Genomic DNA, 16,823 nt, shown 5'->3' with positions numbered 1-16,823 from the left:
TCTGGCAAGATAAGAAAACAAAGAAACCTTAAAAACTCAGTTATTTAATTCCTTGGGAAATGTAAAGCTTTAGATTATGTAACCGCATATATCTTAATAATAATTGTAATAAAAATGTCCACTGGGATCAATAAGCCGTATTCACTACGCTTCGGCATTTGATATGAGGAAGGTTAAATACAAAAAGACTACGAGGAGAGGGAAAAAAGCCACTGAAAGACCTGGAAAAGGTTTAAGGGTATACAGATCAATGGTCAGCTGGCTTTCAAAAGAAGATTACTTCTGAGAGACCAAACACAATGACTGACTAGGGTGAAAGATTGATCAGAAAAGCCAAAGAGCCTGCTTCGAAATTCCTCTATTATCGACAGTTGTTCCTAAAACATTTAACGCACAGTTTGATTATTCTAAATTGCAAACAAGCAGGAAGCTATCCCCAGCAAACAAACCAAAAAGCACATTTCTTTGTGGCGTAAATCCTGTTTGTGAAGTCGCTCTTGCATTTGCAAAAAGGGAGTGAAGGAAATGCCGGGTGTTGGGAACATTAAAAATCAATCAGCGCAAAGAACATTTAGCTTTCATATCACATTAAAAGCTTGTGTTGTTCCCCGCTCTAATATTCTCCAATTGCTTTGATTCCGATCTCTGTGCGCTAGACTCTCGGCTTGCTTGGGTTTCAGATTGATTACAAAGCTGTAATTCTTATCTAGGGGCTCTGATGATATTAAAGCCAGAGTTCGCACTTATAATGAAAATCTTCTGTCATCTTTTCTCTTCCTCGCATGTAGTTCAAAGAATGTACCCATAAAAGTGAGCTTTAAGGTCATTGCGCATTGTATGCCAAATTTTTCATCCAAAGTTTTCACATGTTAAAATAATCAATTTAAGCTCACTTCACAAATTCACACTTACAGATATTTGACTGAACAGAATATATAGCCTGTATTATTGGCCTCAGAATGCTCCCCCGCACTGATTTATGTTGAAATCGGGTTTAAATGTGTGGAGTTGTGGTGGAAAACAGAGGTAGAACATGCTTGACTATATATAGCAGTTTGATCTCGTGCTGATTGGATAATAGAATGATTTTCAATAATGAATTGGCCTTGTCAAACTGCATGCTCCTCCTAAAATGTGCTGAAGAGTTCACAGTTAGCTAATGATTGATGATAAAAATGAGTTTGGCATGCTGTCTTGGGAGAAAGCCCTGAGCTCAGAAGATCCTGGAGCCCTCCCGTTTCATCAGGGGAGAGGGGAGTCTGAGCTCAGGTAGCTCTCGAGAGCTTCCTCGTATTTGTCAACTACACCAGCATATGGCATTACAGCAAATGGCCAGTACTAAAACACTTATACTGTGCCAAATTTGTCTATTTAATTCACTTATACTGCATGTCTTTGGACTGTGAGGGAAACCCACGTGAGCGAAGGGAGAACATGTAAACTCCACAGAGGAATGCCAACTGTTCCAGCGACCTTCTTGCTGTGAGGCGACAGTGTTACCACTGAGCTGCCGTGCTGCCCTGTCTTGGATTAATCTAGGGAAGAGGGGAAGTAGTAAGGGTGGATAGGGGGATTCTTCAATGCGAAGATGACTAAGGTAAGAAAATCTGGTTATTTATGTGCGTTTGGATTCGTCTGATTGATAAATCATATGATAACTATTTCAGGACCAGCCGTGGTCAATCATAAGCATGTAAACCTCTCGAAATTAGTTTATAAATAAACTTCACTTAATAAATCACCACGTTGTGTCAATCACATTTACACACTGCCTCACAAACTTTCGTCACTTTCGTAACTTACTGTAAATCGATTACAATAAGAACACGGTATTTACATTTACCACATCATATATCTTGCTCTAAGACTATAGAATACACAAGAAGTGTCACTCGTATAGTTTTGAATGGGAAAAAGTGTAACAGTCAATATGGCGAATGAAGCCCCATCTACTAATACAGGAGCCAATTATTGGTCGCTATAGACTGACGTTTTTCCAGGAAGAAGCTCAGATCAGATGTGTTTTTACAACAGTTTAGTGGTCAACAAACACACTGGAATCTCAGCAAATATTTGCATCACAGACATAAGAAAAATATCCACATGAAGCTTGAAATCTGTACTTTTAAATGAACCAAGCGCACTTGATAACAAATGTTTTTTTGGTTTTGTAATCTGTATGAAACAAACACGAGGTACAGTCCGTCCTGTCAAACGCACATCACATGACAGCAAATATTTAAACGCCCACAAACGTGTAAACAAAGAGTTGCTGTCATTTCTGGAGGAGATTCGCCATCAAACCCAAGTTGTGAACTACTTCAGAAGAGCAGCGTGATCAGATGAAGCTTTATCTAAAGGATTATTATGTGTAGGATGGCCGTAAATGAGCTTGGTGTCGTGACTCTTTCCTATTGAGTGCGCATGCGCATTAGCTTGTGCAACCTGAAATCATGCCACTTTGTTTGGTTCTAAAATTAGAAACAAAACTTATGATACGGTTGTTGTTTAGTATTATTGGTGATTCCAAATATTTAATGCAATCGTAAGCTTGGCAAACAGTTTTGGAGAATTGATTTTCCCCCATTCAGACAGAAGACCCAAGCATACTGCCTAAGAGGTGTTTCAATGATGGTCACCGATTGAAATGACTTGCCTTAAAGGGACTTTGTCTTGCTCTATGTATTTACAGTATTGTATATATTTACAGTAAAATATACAGTAAGTTTCACAATGCAACTTTAAAATACAGCAGCATACTGCATAAGTGTCCTACAGTAAAATACAGTTCATATTACAGTTAAATAGTGTAATTCACAAAAAATTATTAACAGTGTACTGTATGCTGCATGGTTTTCATGCCTGTGGCGCACTGTGTGTGTGTCCATACCTTTGACTTATTGGAAGTGTCTGTTCAGGATTTGTATATGGAATCTTGTGTTATGTAGCTGCAGTATCAAAGTATCAAAATGCCACTGATTTCCTAAGATAAACTTTGTATTTCGGGATAATCCTGTGCAGCTCTATGATAAGAAGGTGAACTCTCCTTCCTCTCTGTGGAATGGATTGAATGAACACAATATTTTTTTAAGAAAAAAGAAAACAAAGTATCACTTGAATTGATATGCAGCTTTTTTGGGTTTTCTTTTTTGGTACAGATTAATTAATAATAAAAAGATTAAACTCAGTGTGCAAGGTTGTGTTGCGTGATGATTTTTTCAGATGCGAATATGAAAAAATAAATGCATCAGAACATTTCTGACTTCATTGTGCAAAGACCTTCATTTGCAAACTGAATACAATATTTTAATCCCTATTTTTCAAACGTTTAAAAATAATTTTGACCTCACATGCCAATCCCATTTATACACTGCTTGTGAAACCTTCATCCATAATAAAGAAAATCTGGTTCCCTTTTTACATTTTTTGTAAAAAGAAAAAAGCCTTTTAAAAGGTGTTTGACAATTCAGAGTCACTGTATAAGCAAAGGGCACAATACGCTTCTGACTCAGTGTGAAAAGTTTCTGGGCATAACAAATTTTTCAGATGAGCAATTCCATGCAAATGTCAACCTTGCCATGAAAAAAATTACATATTCGCCAAAATAGCAAAACCATTTCTTATTTTTTTGTGTAGGCTTGTATTTTACAGTGCTTTAAAAATACTCAAAAATGTTTCTGTCAATGTTTTCAAACAATTATATTTGATTTACAAAAGTCACACAAGCGGCAATTTCACATCCGTCACATCCATAACAGAGAGGTGTCACATCCATAACAACGCTTTTCCCTTATAAATGCAAAAATGTAAACTAAAATAAAATCAATCATTTTTATTCTATAGACAGCCAACTCTAACCCTTTTGATTAGCATTGTTTCTTTCAGGTTGTGCAGTTTAATTCACAGAATTTCTACAAAGTATGTTGTATACCGTAAACTCGCAGACTTTTTTCATTACATCCATAACGCATGTTTATTTTCCGCATTTAAAATATAAGAAATATTTACAGATTGAGATTTTTCGGCTCCTATAACTCTGTGGTTAGCTGTTTTGGAAAATATAAACAGATGTTTTAATATAATGTTAACATATAGTTTCTATGTGCATTTTTGTTTTGAGATTTTACTGCAAATGTCATATGCATAACGCTAGAATTGCTCAGATATGAATACAAAAACACGAATACAAAATTTTTCTTCAGTGTGCAAAGACTTTGCTTTTTGTCTCCATCCACTTTTACTGTAAACGAGCAGCTTGAAAGCTCTGCTAAATATCTCCTTTTTTAAATTTGCTTCTGTAAGGAATGGTATTTTAACTAAAGCGGTTAAAACTGTAGTTCTGCTGAATGACTAAAAAGTTCTCAGTCTGATGGTGAAATCTGTACATTTCTAGTCAAACCATCTATCTGCAATCTAATACCAAAAACGTAAATAAGGGCAGCATTAATAGCTAAAAATGTGGGAGAGCATTGCTATTGTATGATTGTATTGCATTGCAAAAGTAATTCACAAATACTTGAAAATGAGATGATCTAATGACAATAATTCTCTAAGGTTACAACTGAATTAATTACAAATAACTGTATAAAATGATCAAATATGAAATGATAAAAACATGACAATTGTACACAGCTTAAATGTAAAATAAAGTTACCTGAAAAAGAAGGAGAGACAGGGAGAGGGAGTAAGAGAGAGAGAGACAAAGAGAGTAGGCCCCGAAGATAGCCTGATACCAGTAGAATCCAGATAGACTCCAGAGCAGAAGAGGAGCAGAGCAAGAAAAGCGCAGAGCAGGAACAGAGACCAGAGCAATGTTTACCAACTATTTTGAATCTTTCTTGACCATATGACCAAAGCCCAAATGCTGAGACGTTCAAACTGACCAATCAAATGTGACCACATCGTAAAACCCCCAAAGTCCACACACCAGGCCCTGATCTTATCAGTATCTGCCTTTGGAGTCTTCTTGGTAAAAAAGACATGTAAACAAATGCATATGATAATTTCCATTCCTACACACCACACTAAAAATGAAGTCAGTTTGGCAGAATTATCAGGTTTGGGTAAACTGTTTAAAACCCTTCAGAGCAGGCGTGGAATCATTAAGAATGAGTAAGTATTGTTTTGATAATTTGTGGTGCACAAAAACGCTAGGCGGTGAATCACAAGCTTTCCAGAGTCAGCGTGGATGACAGCATTTTCATGCATAATTGATTTTAAGCTTCCAGTTGTTTTTGCCACCATCGCAATAATCATCATGAAATGGGTAGTTTCAGTTCATTGTTCCCATTGGTCAGCCTACACTTCAGCTGACTGTATAATCACAGTAGCATGGCTCGGATTCGTTTCAAGCCTGACTGCACCATGTCATGCTTATAATCGCAATAACACGCACACTCACATGCTGCTGCTGGAATAATGTGACAGAAGGGTAAACTGTAAGTCTTGATTTTTAAGGCCAAACACTGAAGGAGATTAAATCAAGTCTAAAGAAGTAAAACACAGATTGAAAATAACCAGAATATAAACATATAATTGTAAAACTGAACTGATTTCCTTCTACAAATATTTTTTAAGTATATATTTTTATTTGTTTTTTGTTAATAAACACATTTGACTAAAACATCCAATTATAAACGGTGGATCATAAAGGACAATCATTTGATAAGCAGCATGTACAGTTGAAGTCAGAATTATTTGCCACCTTGGATTTTTTTCCTTTTTAAATATTTCCCAAATTATTTTTAATAGAGCAAGGAAATTTTAACAGTATGTCTGATAATATTTTTTCTTCTGAAGAAAGTCTGATTTTATTTATTTATTTATTTTTTTGGCTAGAATAAAAGCAGTTGTTGATTTAAAAAAAAAACATTTTAAGGTCAAAATTATTAGCCCCTTTGAGCTATATATATTTTTCCGTCTACAGAAAAAACCATCGTTATACAATAACTTGCCTAATTACCCTAACCTGCCCAGTTAACATAATTAACCTAGTTAAGCCTTTAAATGCCACTTTAAGCTGTATAGAAGTGTCTTGTATCTAGTAAATTATTATCCACTGTCATCATGTCAGAGATAAAATAAATCAGTTATTAGAAACGAGTTATTAAAACTATTATGTTTAGAAATGTGTTGAAAAAATTTTTTTCTCTCCGTTAAACTGGAATTGGGGAAAAAAAATTAAAAAGGGGGCTAATAATTCTTGACTTCAACTGTAGGTAAAACAGGAGAGAAACAGAGACCAAAAGGCTGTTTCTCAATACTAAGTTCAAGTTCAGACTTGGAAGAACGGACTATCAAGGATGCGAAGACCACAAGTCGGGTACTTCTTCAAATGGAACGGCAATGTACTTTATAACGTCATTCATCGAATTCATCGGTTTCAGTGTACATTACCAATAAAATGACTTAATTATATAAAATACGGCCTTATAATTAATATTATATTAATATTATAAACAATATGTTTGATTTAAGAAAATGTAAACATAAACCATCATAAATGTGACGTAAAATGGGTTTTTATACACAGACTTGTGTCTTTATCAGATTTTGTAGACTATAATTGACATTACACAAATATAAAATAAAAGACGTAAACAATAAGAAATAAAGAGAACATTGAGCAACTTGGCAAACAAAAACAAACATCATACAACACCGTAACATAATTAAAGACAATTATAAATGTAACAAAATAACACTGACAAAACAATGCACCTGAAAACAAATAGATTTAAAAGACCAAAATCTGTTCGTTAGATATGCATAAGATGTATTAATTGTCTTGTTTTAGCTACAATGGATATATGAAATCCATCGGTGGATTCGAGATGGACTGGCCGATTAAAGATGCTCTCGGAGGGGGAGGCAATGACTAAGCTCCCACTGACAGGCTGGGGGTCAGAGTCTGCATAAGCTAAAGCACATCGTTAAAGACGCGCTATCTTCGTAAATACTGCTGATTCCAGTTTAAAACAACAACATTCTCGTCTGAAAACCTTTAATTCTTTTTTTGTAACACAACAGAGAAGTATTTTTAAAACAGTTTGTGTTATCTCCTCCGTCGTGAGCCTTCGCTGGTTGGGCTGCAATGCATTCTGGGATACCTCCGCTTTGCAAGTTCGCACAAGTCACCTCTTGATACATCCTTGGCAAAAGTGATGGAGCAAGTACACATCCGGGAATTTTATCTGTATCTTGGCAAGATCTGAACTTTGAATTGGAACAGTACTTCGCCGACGGTTGATGACGTTTCACAAGGACACAAGAACACAAGTACAGACAAGAACGCATATTTAGAAACAGCCAAAGACAAGACAAAGACAAACAGAAGCATGTAGGTAATCCAAAGCATAGTCAAAACAGGCGAATGGTCAGGATGGATGGCGGGACAATGGAAACAATGAACTAAGCAAAGGGGACAAAACAAGGCAAGACAAACAAGGAAAAACTTTTTGTAGTGCTACACAGAATAAACAAGTCTCAGCAATGTGTGTTGCAAAAGAAGGGTGTCTTTATAGTCCAGTTAATGACTCAATGATGAGCTTCAGCTGTGTGTCTACAAGCAATGGCTGCGTTCGAAACTGCCTACTACTCAGTAGGTACTGCATTTGAATTTAAATGTTCTACTCGGTCATTAGAAAAGTACGCTCTATACAGTATTGATGTGAGCAGTATGAACGGAACTCGAACGTACTACATCCCCCATTTTGTCATAGTCACGTGACCTACTCGTGTGAGTTGCATCACTTCGATCCCATTCATGAATTCTCTCATCGGGCATCATTGGATAGCGCAGTGTGCATCGGATGCACACTTCAGAATCTTGCCGGTAGTAGGCCATCCAGGTACTTCTTGCATACTGATTTTCGAATACTTTCGGACATGCAGTATGGAAGTATGCAAATTTGGATTCAGCCTATGTTTCCATCCAAAGGTACAAATTAAATTTATGCGCAAAACTGGAATATCACATAAATACGTGCAAATAAAGCAGCGTTTCTATCCAGTGAGTCAAAGAGAACAAAATTGTCACTTCCTGATTAACTGGTGCCAAATATCAAAAGAACGGAATGTACAGTGATAGGAGAAACTGTGAATCTTTTATTTATTTAATAAATGACTTGCACCTCAGAAGACAATGCCGGCACGCAATGAACCAACAAACACGTGGTGGCGTTTAAAGGTGGGAGACGCGGGGCAGAGATCCTCTTGACAATTCTCGAGGTAATTAGTAATTTAATAACACTCATACTGAAATGGTTCAGGCGTTTTAGAATGGCCAAAACAACATTTCAGATGGATTACGATGTGGTAAGTCTGCTGGTTTGTCCATTCACACTCACATGACCTTTTTAATGCGCATTTTGGAATTTGTTCAGTAAAAATGTTTCCATCGTAGTTTATGCGCATTTTTTCTTATCGAATAAAATTTTATCCTACTTGGTTATAAGCATACGTGTTTAATGCGCATTTTTAAAAATGATGCCGTCTTGCCATTTCAATCAACCGTTTTTTTTTTTGTCCATATCCAAAATGCACATAAAAATAGGTGGATGGAAACACAGCTACTGTGTGCCATCATCGGTGATCCGGAACAGGTGTGTGTGAGGTGCATGACGGGAGTTGTAGTTCATATCATTGACCGAATTGTAGTTCTTCAATGATCTGCGATTCAGTGATCATAACAGTCGAACAGATTTAAAGCAACCTGAGTAAATGATGACAATTTTATTTATTTTCTGTAAACTATCTCTTTAATCTCTTACTTACATGCTTACTAACTCCCAGCGCTATTTATATCGAAGTTGATATTTAGCCTCACCATGTTGGTGTTTTGTAACATCTCATTTTTACAAGGTGGGTTGTTAGCCCAACAATCAACCCCCAACCTACATACACACATACGCTACGGACAATTTAGCTTACCCAATTCACCTATAGCACATGTCTTTGGACTTGTAGGGGAAACCGGAGCACGCAAACACAGGGAGAACATGCAAACTCCACACTGCAATGACAACTGACCCAGCCGGGGCTCAAACCAGCGACCTTCTTGCTGTGAGGCAAAAGCGCTACCCACTGTGCCACAAAGCCACCCATCTTTAATCACTTAATATTCAAATCTAATGTTTTAAAATTAAATAATACTTTAAAAATATATTCAATAAACTGTATGAAATGTAAAGGATCTGGAGTTGGTGTGTTAAATGGAGTTCTAACAAAAGTAATTTTCCCCAAGTAATTCATTGAAATTAACATGTTAACGTGACAGCCCTAAAATATCAAACTGCCAAGACACGATTTCTCATTTTCATTAAGTTTAACTTAATTAAACAAAAAATCTAAAAACTAAAGCTCAAATTAAAAACTGCAGTCAAAATAATGTGAATTAACAAATTAAAACTAGAATCTCAATTATACTACAATGCCTCTAATTCAAATCTAATATTACTTCTTTTATTTTACATACAAAAACTTTATAAAATGGCTGTTTAAGCATCCCACGCAGACCACATTTTTAAAGCAAGCCATTCTTCATGTCCAAGGCTAATTGAAGTTCTTTACAGTAGAGAATGATGGCTTGTAAAGACATCTCAACAGCAGCAATTGAGAACTATTCTTATCGTGGATCAATAATTTCTGGAGCAAATCAGATATCACTTAACGTTCCATAAAGCCAAAAGTCATTCCTTTACTTGATTACCCCAATCCACTTCAATTAGGCTGTCAACCCCCTTGACAAAAAGTGCAGAATACAGCATCAACGCACAAAGGAAAAGCTGATTATTATAAGTCTTTCGCTGCAGAGGGAACCTTCACATTATCTTACAGTATTACCGATATTGATCTACAAAGCTCTAAATGAGCTGCTTTTAAAGGCTTGGGGTTTTGACGGGGAAATTATATTTCTGGCTTCTTTAGGTTTGGAAACACAACAGGGAACAGACAACAACACGCAGATTCCCTGAATGCCTAAATTTTAAGACATAACTCATTACCAGACTGATAAGTTGTTATTTATATAAGAAAAAGAATGTGGATTGGTTGACCCCATGACTTACTTGCTATTAAACAAAAATTATCTGACTTGTAAAAAAGTGAATATATACAGTTGTTATCTTAAAGCATTCTACATTTATTAACAGCATGTAAAGGAATGTTTTTTTACTATGGTATTTTAGAAGAGTGGTTAGAGCAGCTTTATAAAACACATAGTTTCTGGTGCTTTAATGCACACCATTTACAAACACTCAAATGGTTCTAAATGAATTGGTTTCTTCTATTGAACACAAAAGAAGATATTCTGAAGAATGTTGGAATAAATCAGCCATTTACATTCATAATAGTAACAAAACATACTATGAAAGTTAATGGCTTTTTATTTTTCCAACAACAACAACAACTTTTTGTTTATCTTCCATTGTGAAGATATGTCAAGAAACAAAGTCAAACAGGTTAGGAACAAGTGAAGGATGAGTAAATGATGACAGAATTTAAATCTTTGGGTCAACTATCCCTTTAAAGTTGTTGTAAATTGTAAAAATTTTCGGTTTGAGGTACAGACTGGGAGTCGCTCATGAACTGATTACATGGACTTTATAAACCACACACACACACTTCAGGGCTGAGTCTTGTTTAACTGCTATTGTGAACATTATGACGCGTTTTTCCTTGCTTTGCCTTCCGTGTTTGACCCTTGCTTTGTTTGTTCATTTAAGTTGTCTGATGCCTTTGACCATCAGCCTGTTTATTGACCACGACTTTGGATTCCTGGTATACATGTTTGCCCCTGTGTTGACCGTTGCTTGCCTGACCATCTCTGTGTAATAAACCTGCATTTGGATTCGCACTTCTTTGTAAACGTCCCCTTCACATAACACATATTTATGATTATGTTTGTAGCACTATGGTCCTGCGAGACACGATATTTCATTCCACTTTATTTCCACACATGTAGCAGAATGACAATAAAGCTCAACTTGACTTGGTTTGACTCACTGTGTGTGAATGTATGTATAAATAGAATAAGGAATACTATGAGCATCTGTGTGTAACTGTAAAAAATGAATGTGAATGTAGTAATGAGGTCCTGGTTACTATAAGACCCAAAGTATGTGTTTAAAGGTTAATGACGCTTATTATAGGCGATCTCACTCTGTGAGTCAGAGTACTCTGCTGAGAAGCAGAGATCTATATGTGTCTGAGGAAATTTTGTGTTACAAAATAAATGAACAACAGTGCATATACAGAACAGTAAACGACAAAGAACAGAACAGTATAAAGAACAGTTTCTTTTAATCTTTTTTGAGGCATGTTTATGTTACCTACTGTAGCAACATTCTATTGCTGCGTACTGTCATTGTAAGGCACTATTTTCAAGCAAAATAATGGGATTTAATCCCTTTAACCTGCATACTGAAAAAACAAGCAAACAAAAAGATGCAATGACTGTGTAAAAGTAACCAAATAGTGAATCACACTTTTGGAAACAAAATAAATTATTTTCAGTGTTTTTCATATTAAAAGTAGAAAATAAGCAGTATCTCTTCTAAATAAAACAAATCCTGTAAATAATATTTTAGTGCATTTCTTGCATTTTTTGTAAACAAATATTTTAATGTAAATAATAATTTTAGTGTAATCTCAAGGCATCTCTGGTGCAGCCTACAATCATTGTCAATGTAGAGCAGGGATGTCAAACTCAATTCCTGGAGGGCCGCAGCCCTGCACAGTTTAGTTCCAACTCTAATAAAACACACCTGATCAAACTAATTGAGTACTTCAGGCTTGTTTGAAACCTACAGGTAAGTGTGTTGGAGCAGGGTTGGAACTAAACTGTGCAGGGCTGCGGCCCTCCAGGAATTAAGTTTGACATCCCTGATGTCGAGCAAAGTAAGGCTCAAGAATGGGTCCATCATCTTACTTGACCAGATGTGGCTGCAAAGAGGCTGCAAAAGTATATTAATCAGCCTTTAAAGTCTCTAAAGCCTTCTGCGTCAAGTGATCGTCCTTGCCTTGCTGGTACCCGTGCATTTAAACTTCTGAATGCTGTTTGTGTTGCTCTGCAATTACACTTCAGAAATGTAGCTGGCAGCAGGTTTTCATGTTCCCCTGTGTCGAGTTTCTTCATGGGGGTTTTGATTTTTCTAAATGCTACCTTAATGTACAAGAAGCTCAAACTCATTCATTCTGAAGCGGGAACTGGCGGACGTGAAACAACTATAATCATAAGGTAAACACAAAACAAAAGTTTCCATCTGGAATTCCTCCATGGGGTTCGACACGGGGCATGTAAAAGCTATCAAACCGACCAATCACAGAGCTTGAGTTATGCCTTGTGTAGTTGCATTGCAACCAAGCTAAAATGTTAAAATAATCGAGATTTTGAAACCCAGCCCTAACATAAAACATTATTTTTGTATGTTTGTGGTGTCATTGAACAAACGAATGCAGCATGTAACCTGTTTTCAATAAAAACTCTAGCACTGCATATCCAGACTGCTATCAAGACTTTTCATACAACAAAAGGTCTCTTTCTCACCTCAACTGATAAATTTTCTGTCACTATTTGACATTTTCCTTCTCAAATGCTGACTGTTTATACAACATTGTGCTTCTGTGACTGTCCAAAGCATTTAAGGCATGTGATTTGATGCTGGGCTACTTTTTGGGCTTCAACTGAACGATTGCATAAAGCATTAAATAAAGGCTCTAGCATTGTACATACTTGTATTACATATTGTGCAATTGTGCAATTTATCCTGAACGGAACTTTCCAACTATTAATGTTACAATGAAAAGCACTTCTGCACATTTTATTTCACCTTTTAAATCTTAAATGATGAAGCTACTGTTTATTTATCATTAATAACAGTGTTTCTATTACTCTCAAAATCAAGTGAATATGAAGCACAGACTTGAATGTTGGTTGAAAAGCCTCAGGCTCTAACATTCTAACACCTCATCGCTTCACATTGCATGTGTTTGACAGCACAAAAGTGGACATGTTTGACCCCTGAGTAAAAAGTGTTGCTGCTTCTAAATTACAAGCGTGAAACATTCCTTTACATTAAGCCTAAGATGATTATAAATTAAGGCATAAGAAAAACAACCTGTGGTTAAGCACTGTTTTAAAAGCCCTCAAGGTATTTCAGAATATCCCATGGTTAACTAAGTGTATAAAGCTCCATAATAGTTTTCCAAATCCACATAGCGTTCAAAAGTTTAACACAATGTCACAATTGCTTTTTTTTTTAAACGCATACATTAACTTTTTCCCCTGCCAATAATGAGATGACTTTATTCTTTGTCTATTGAGGAGTTGGTATTGCAATCTGTGTTATACAGGGAGGCTTTAGCACATGTCCTGAATAAGTTAAAGGACTTCTGGGTTTCCTGGGAGCGAATATATGAACATTAGAGAAAGTGTAGATCAGATTGCATATAAAAATGAAGCGTTTTACAACTTTCCTTTGACTTACTTTCTTCCTTATCAGAGTTCACCACAAGGAAATGATCTACTCCGTTGATCTGGGCAAAGTTGTGTGTATATGTATTATATACTGTATAACTTGAAAATGCACTTTTTTTTTTTTTTTAATGCATTTTTCATTTTTGGATGAATCCTATCTGCGTTCGAGTGGTGATAAAACATGAATGCATGAAGACAAAATAAAATGACTTTTTTGTTTAAAAGCACAGGTTTGGTTCTTTATTTTGATGATATGATCATATATATTCAAAGTATAAAATATTCTGAGGACCATCAAATTTAGGTAAAAATCATCAAAAATGCTCGCAGTTACTGAACTTAAAAGAAATTAAAAAGCTAGCAAGGAAAGAGGGTTTTTGAGTAACGGATCAAACCATTTTTTTAGATCAGCCAATAAGGGAAGGAGACAAATTTAAATTTGCTTTCCATTTATAGACCATTTTAAATCCATGTAAACAATAACAATGGTCCTAATGTATTTCCTGTTTTAGATCTTTCATTTCTAAAGCTTCTGAGAAACCAGAAAGTTCCACATGTTGATACTTTTGTAATGACAGCAGTGTTAACATTAGTTATGACTGAATTTCATCTTGTTACTTGTTACTATTGAAATGGTCTATAACAAAAACAGTAATGCTTGAAACTTTTGGTTTTACCAAACATAACTTAGAACCTTTCATGTTAATAAAAATAAAATCAAGAAATAACCAGCTGAATAATTTTTTTTTTAAATATTCTATATTGTGAAAAAGTATCTTCACTACGGTTGCTGATAATGCTAAATGTATAAATCTAACATTATAATTATTTGTATAACACATTATATTTACTTTTAGTCTCATTTTCAATTAATGATTCAGTAACTCACTCAAGAACTAGTTTCATTACGTCGGCGCCAGTGGTGTAGTGGTTATTGCGTCAACACATGCTCACGGTGACCCGAGTTCGATTCCGCCTCGCGGTCCTATGCCGATCCTTCCTCTCTCTACTCCCCACGCTTTGCTGTCAATACTCTCTGTCCTATCTAATACAGGTGAAAACCCTGAAAAAATAATTATAAAAAAAGAACTAGTTTCATTACTAGATGCATTGTTGCTTGTTCAAACTACTTATTTAAAATGAGCTGAATCAACATAATTCTTGAGGTTTTTTAGGGACAACTTAATTGTTTTATGTTTAATCGACTTAAATTTGTAAAAACAATTGAGTTAACTTAATTGATTTGTGTTGGGACAACATGAAAGAATTGTGTGAAACCCAGCATTTCTACAGTGTGTATAATTTTTTATTTATTATTCAGTGGCGTATTTTTAATGGCTGATTGTCACCACCCATTGGTTAAATAATGTAATTGCTACAACTCATTTTGAGCGTCAAGTTAAAGCATATGAGGGTGATTAAAAGGCATGGTTTCCACTACATTCATTCTTCCATGGCGGGGCGCCACGCCAAAACTGATCCCGCCACTGCTACATTACAGCTTCTTATTCATAACATTCAGTCGTATTTTTTTTAATAGCGGGATATAATCACACCAAAACGTATTAAAAGGTAAGTGAATTATAACAGCGCAAACTTTTCTGTAACAGTAGTAGTGCTGTGCGTTATTTGTTTAACCCTTTAAGGTGACATGATGACTGACTGACTGGCGCGTGATGAGGGCAGCAAACACAACGTATAACCATTTCATTTTACTTCTGGACATATTAATACCGCTCTGCAGGTATATTGGAGACATTCATAAATATTCCTAGCAAATCTAATAAATTTTGGAGACATACTCGTTACATAAACGCACTAAATCGCACTTCAGCAGCGTTTATTTGAGAGCGCACAAGAAGATCTGCGCTTGAGCAGCGTATATTTGAGGAGGCGTGCAAGAAGTTTTGTGCATGAACAGACAAAATTGGCGCGCAAGCAAAGAGATTCGCATGCTCGTATGCCATTACATAAATAAGATCTCGACTTGTAATACTGCGCTCACGACATTTGTCATTGAAATAATACCACAGGAAGTTGGTAGATCTGTGTAAAAAAGGCCTGCCGCCTCAGCTGGAAAAAATCCTACAGGAAACACTGAAAGGTTACTTTAATCTTTATCATAAACATCAGTGTTTATTAATATCTAAACTATAAACTGATATCCAAGTACTTAGACTGTTTGTAACTTTCTAACTAACTGAAAAGAGTAAAAATTTATCTCTTTCTCGATCAAAAGTAGATTTGAATACAGCTCAATTCAAGGATCAATAACATTTGCAAATCACGATCATTTGTAGACCATTTCAATGTAGTCATGTCATTGGCCCATGAACATTTCCTGCTTGTTATCAAAGTATTTCATATCTATAACAAGAGACAATTCAATCATAACTTGAATGTTAAAACAGCTATCATAATGTTATTTATCAATATGTGGCTCATTTTGGATTCTCGGAAGCTATAGAAATAAAAAAATGTCAAACAGGAAATACATAGGGACCGTTGTTTTTGTGCTGCGTGGGTGTTTGAATTTAGATCCTGATCTTTTAATGATTAATTGTAAAGCTACACATTGAATGCATAGATGCAGGTTAAACAAGTAGTGACAGAAAGCACCTTTAATAACCTAATAAACATTTAGGCTAGGTGCTACCAAAACTAATTCTGTCGTCGTTAAATTTGCAGGACAGCCAAAATGTTTTCACACATGTGATTTAAATGATGTGTAAGGTGATGCGATCGCTACAAATGCTTGATTAATGTAAAAACCAAACATAAAAGTTATTAATCTGTGGGTCACATGCATTTCGAACCATGAGTTGTGATCCCATACACCCCTATTTGTGTCCAGCAGAATTTAATCAGGATTAGAACAACCAGAGGGCAAATAAATATGCCTTAAACTGTAAAGATGTGATCAGCTGCTGTCAAAATTTAGCACTTAAAAAGTTTCATGTGGACTTGCATGCTATATTTCATGTCTTCCAAAGCCATACAATAACATTGTGTGAGAAACAGCTGTGGCTACCGTTTATTTTCATTATATGGAAGAGAACAGAAGGACATTCCGCTATAAATAACTCCTTTTGTGTTCCGGGGAAGACAGAAATGGGTTTCAAAAGACCTGAGGGTGATTAAATGATGACAGAATTTCAGATGTCACCAAATTAAGCGTATTTTAGGATGCCAGCCATAACATCATTCACAGAGCACTATAAATGAATTACAGGTTAATGCAAAAGAGTGCGAACGCAGATCTGTCAACAAATCTGAAGGTCGGTGTTTTGTAACAGCGGAGGTGTTGAACTCCTCGTGTGATATCCTCCTGACACAATATGCAGTT

General features: G+C 35.7%; 1 protein-coding gene across 1 annotated transcript in view; it reads right to left on the bottom strand.

The window, feature by feature from the left end:
- The window catches only part of LOC130232246 (dystrophin-like), a 94,763-nt gene that overhangs the window by 56,949 nt on the left and 20,991 nt on the right, over window positions 1-16,823 (bottom strand). The gene's annotated exons all lie outside the window — the stretch shown is intronic.

The sequence above is a fragment of the Danio aesculapii genome, chromosome 1 (genome assembly GCF_903798145.1).
Source record: "Danio aesculapii chromosome 1, fDanAes4.1, whole genome shotgun sequence".
Classification (NCBI taxonomy): Eukaryota; Metazoa; Chordata; class Actinopteri; order Cypriniformes; family Danionidae; genus Danio; species Danio aesculapii.
This window is presented reverse-complemented; position numbering and strand designations above follow the sequence as displayed.